Genomic DNA, 5,300 nt, shown 5'->3' with positions numbered 1-5,300 from the left:
TGATCAGTCATTTGTGTCAGTGCCGTGCATGTTGAATGTCCTTCCCTACGGACACATACATTCTAGTAGGCTTAGATTGAAGAAATGGCAAATAGGAGTGGGAATGTCGTCAACTATCATCCTCTGTCATTTTCCGTCCAAGTTGTCAGACCGAGGCGGCTTGTCATAGGTTGATACACAACAATAATAATTCAACTCTTCCACACTCACTTTATACAATACAAAATGGCATTGCTTGTCTTCCATCATTTGGTCAGTTATACATGTAGCTTCTGGGTTTGTTTCTGGCTCTTTCCTCTATTTAAGTCAGTTCAATGGAGCTGAGCTTCCTGTATATCAGAGTTTGATCTGGATTCTGCAGTGTGCTTCAAAGCACCCCCACAACATGATGATGCCACCCTCGTGCTTCACTGTTGGGATGGTGTTCTTCGGAATGCAAGCCTCCCCCTTTTTTGACTCAAATGATGTCAATTAGCCTATCAGAAGCTTCTAAAGCCATTCTGGACTTTTCCAAGCTGTTTAAAGGCACAGTAAACTCAGTGTATGTACACTTTTGACCCACTGGAATTGTGACAAAGTGAATTATAAGTGAAATAATCTGTCTGTAAACAATTGTTGGAAAAAATGACTTGTGTCATGCACAAAGTAGATGTCCTAAACGACTTGCCAAAACTATAGTTTGTTTAACAAGAAATTTGTGGAGTGGTTGAAAAATGCGTTTTAATGACTCCATCCTAAGTGTAAACTTCAGACTTCAACTGTACAGGTCCTTTCATAACATGAGTCTTATTCTAATGGATGTGTAGTATTAGTACCTGTATATTCATTTACAAAAAAGTAAATTGTGATGTAATAAGAACTTTACATTTTTCCAAAGTTACTCAAAATACTTTTGCTACAATAGTTGGGAGAACAATAAGTGTTTTGTACATTTTGTAAGTACAGGGTACTAAGCTAACCTATGGAATTGTTTTAAGATGGTTGCAAGATGATTCCATGGATGTAGTTATTTGATTTAGAATTTTAGGAAAACTTTAGGTATCCATTTTAATTTAATTTAGAATTTTTTTATAAAATATTGAAGTTGGCCTTTACTTCTATAGTCCATAGAAACACATTGAATAATGAATTCATACATGGTAAAACATGTTTTGAAGAGTCTGTCCTATTTGTAGGAGATACACTTCATGACCAAAAGTGTGTGGACACCTGCTCATTGAACATCTCATTCCTAAATCATGGGCATTAATATGGAATCTCCATCAAAATCTCTGAGTTTAATCTAGAGCTACAGTGAGTGGACACCTGTTCCTCCAACATCTCATTAATATGGACTTGGTCCCTCCTTTGTTTTTGGGATCCCGAGTGGCACAGCGGGTCTAAGGCATCTGCATCTCAGTGCTAGAGGCGTCACTACAGTCCCTGGTTCGAATCCAGGCTGTGTCACATCCGGCCGTGATTGGGAGTCCCATAGGGCGGTGCACAATTGGCCCAACGTCTTTAGACGATTTTTACGCGCTACGCACTTCAGCACTCGGAGGTCCCGTTCTGTGAGCTTGTGTGGCCTACCACTTCACGGCTGAGCCGTTGCTGCTCCTAAACGTTTCCACTACACAATAACAGCACTTACAGTTGACCGGGGGCAGCTCTTACAGGGCAGACATTTGACAAACTGACTTGTTGGAAAGGTGGAATCCTATGACGGTGCCACGTTGAAAGTCACTGAGCTCTTCAGTAAGGCCCATTCTACTGCCAATGTTTGTCTATGGAGATTGCATGGCTCTGCTCGGTTTTATACACCTGTCAGCAACGGGAGTGGCTGAAATAGCCAAATTCACTTATTTAAAGGGGTGTCCACATATTTTGCATATATAGTGTATAGGAAAACTCAGGAAATATATATATATTTTTTGCACATATTTTACCCCTTACTTTTATTAGCACAAATCTACCCCCATACATCGTGTTCGTAAGAGTCTTCTCTTTCCATAGTGGGGTCAAATTAGTTTGTAGCTCAAACGTTTCGGACGCTACAGACAGAGGTTCAGACGAGTCCAGTGACACTTGTGAGGGTCATAGAGCAAAACAGATAACACCGTTGTGTTTGTGAGTCATTCTGTAGTGGAGACGGGAAGGGAGCATTCTGTAGTGGAGCCGACAGGGACCATTCTGTAGTGGAGACGGCAGGGACCATCCTGTAGTGGAGACGGCAGGGACCATTCTGTAGTGGAGACGGCAGGGACCATTCTGTAGTGGAGACGGGCAGGGACCATTCTGTAGTGGAGACGGGCAGGGACCATTCTGTAGTGGAGACGGCAGGGACCATTCTGTAGTGGAGACGGCAGGGACCATTCTGTAGTGGAGACGGCAGGGACCATTCTGTAGTGGAGACGGCAGGGACCATTCTGTAGTGGAGACGGCAGGGACCATTCTGTAGTGGAGACGGCAGGGACCATTCTGTAGTGGAGACGGCAGGGACCATTCTGTAGTGGAGACGGCAGGGACCATTCTGTAGTGGAGACGGGCAGGGACCATTCTGTAGTGGAGACGGCAGGGACCATTCTGTAGTGGAGACGGCAGGGACCATTCTGTAGTGGAGATGGACAGGCAGCATTCTGTAGTGGAGACGGCCAGGCAGCATTCTGTAGTGGAGACGGGCAGGGACCATTCTGTAGTGGAGACGGCAGGGACCATTCTGTAGTGGAGACGGACAGGCAGCATTCTGTCGTGGAGACAGCAGGCAGCATTCTGTAGTGGAGATGGACAGGGAGCATTCTATAGTGGAGACGGACAGGCAGCATTCTGTAGTGGAGACGGCAGGCAGCATTCTGTAGTGGAGACGGAAAGGCAGCATTCTGTAGTGGAGACGGGCAGGGAGCATTCTGTAGTGGAGATGGACAGAGAGCATTCTGTCGTGGAGACGGGCAGGGAGCATTCTATAGTGGAGACGGGCAGGGAGCATTCTGAAGGGGAGACGGGCAGGGAGCAATCAGAAGGGGAGACGGGCAGGGAGCATTCAGAAGGGGAGACGGGCAGGGAGTATTCAAAAGGGGAGATGGGCAGGGAGCATTCACAGAAGGGGAGACAGGCAGGGAGCATTCTGTAGTGGAGACGGGCAGGGAGCATTCAGAAGGGGAGACGGGCAGGGATCATTCTGTAGTGGAGACGGGCAGGGATCATTCTGTAGTGGAGACGGGCAGGGAGCATTCAGAAGGGGAGACGGGCAGGGAGCATTCAGAAGGGGAGACGGGCAGGGATCATTCTGTAGTGGAGACGGGCAGGGAGCATTCTGTAGTGGAGACGGGCAGGGAGCATTCTGTAGTGGAGACGGGCAGGGAGCATTCTGTAGTGGAGACGGCAGGCAGCATTCAGAAGTGGAGATGGACAGGGAGCATTCTATAGTGGAGACGGACAGGGAGCATTCTATAGTGGAGACGGACAGGGAGCATTCTGTAGTGGAGATGGACAGGGAGCATTCTATAGTGGAGACGGCAGGCAGCATTCTGTAGTGGAGATGGACAGGGAGCATTCTATAGTGGAGATGGACATGGAGCAATCTGTAGTGGAGACGGACAGGGAGCATTCTGTAGTGGAGACGGCAGGCAGCATTCTGTAGTGGAGACGGACAGGGAGCATTCTGTAGTGGAGACGGACAGGGAGCATTCTGTAGTGGAGACGGAAAGGCAGCATTCTGTAGTGGAGACGGCAGGCAGCATTCTGTAGTGGAGATGGCAGGCAGCATTCTGTAGTGAAGACGGACAGGCAGCATTCTGTAGTGGAGACGGGCAGGGAGCATTCTATAGTGGAGACGGACAGGGAGCATTCTGTAGTGGAGACGGCAGGCAGCATTCTGTAGTGGAGACGGACAGGCAGCATTCTGTAGTGGAGACGGACAGGGAGCATTCTGTAGTGGAGACGGCAGGCAGCATTCTGTAGTGGAGACGGCAGGGAGCATTCAGAAGTGGAGACGGACAGGGAGCATTCAGAAGTGGACATGGATAGGGAGCATTCTGTAGTGGAGATGGACAGGGAGCATTCTGTAGTGGAGACGGACAGGGAGCATTCTATAGTGGAGACGGCAGGCAGCATTCTGTAGTGGAGACGGCAGACAGCATTCTATAGTGGAGACGGACAGACAGCATTCTGTAGTGGAGATGGACAGGGAGCATTCTGTAGTGGAGACGGACAGGGAGCATTCTATAGTGGAGACGGCAGGGAGCATTCTATAGTGGAGACGGCAGGCAGCATTCTATAGTGGAGACGGACAGGGAGCATTCTGTAGTGAAGACGGACAGGCAGCATTCTGTAGTAGAGACGGCAGGCAGCATTCTGTAGTGAAGACGGACAGGCAGCATTCTGTAGTGGAGACGGGCAGGGAGCATTCTGTAGTGGAGACGGCAGGCAGCATTCTGTAGTAGAGACGGCAGGCAGCATTCTGTAGTGAAGACGGACAGGCAGCATTCTGTAGTGGAGACGGGCAGGGAGCATTCTGTAGTGGAGACGGCAGGCAGCATTCAGAAGTGGAGATGGATAGGGAGCATTCTGTAGTGGAGATGGACAGGGAGCATTCTGTAGTGGAGACGGACAGGGAGCATTCTGTAGTGGAGACGGGCAGGGACCATTCTGTAGTGGAGATGGACAGGGAGCATTCAGAAGGGGAGACGGGCAGGGAGCATTCAGAAGGGGAGACGGGCAGGGAGCATTCAGAAGGGGAGATGGGCAGGGAGCATTCACAGAAGGGGAGACGGGCAGGGAGCATTCTGTAGTGGAGACGGCAGGCAGCATTCTGTAGTGAAGACGGACAGGGAGCATTCTGTAGTGGAGACGGCAGGCAGCATTCTGTAGTGGAGATGGCAGACAGCATTCTGTAGTGGAGACGGCAGACAGCATTCTGTAGTGGAGACGGCAGACAGCATTCTGTAGTGGAGACGGCAGGCAGCATTCTGTAGTGGAGATGGACAGGGAGCATTCTGTAGTGGAGACGGACAGGGAGCATTCTGTAGTGGAGATGGACAGGGAGCATTCTGTAGTGGAGATGGATAGGGAGCATTCTGTAGTGGAGATGGACAGGGAGCATTCTGTAGTGGAGACGGCAGGGAGCATTCTGTAGTGGAGATGGATAGGGAGCATTCTGTAGTGGAGATGGACAGGGAGCATTCTGTAGTGGAGATGGACAGGGAGCATTCTGTAGTGGAGACGGCAGGGAGCATTCAAAAGGGGGCAGCAGGTCCTCCCACAGCAGGTTCCTGGTTCCTAAACTAATGTAGAGAAGAATAGCCTTCTGGCATCAGGTCTCCTAT

This window comes from Oncorhynchus gorbuscha, linkage group LG05 (assembly GCF_021184085.1).
Source record: "Oncorhynchus gorbuscha isolate QuinsamMale2020 ecotype Even-year linkage group LG05, OgorEven_v1.0, whole genome shotgun sequence".
NCBI classification, from domain to species: domain Eukaryota; kingdom Metazoa; phylum Chordata; class Actinopteri; order Salmoniformes; family Salmonidae; genus Oncorhynchus; species Oncorhynchus gorbuscha.
The sequence above is the reverse complement of the archived record's forward strand: the minus strand, read 5'-3'. Positions refer to the sequence as shown.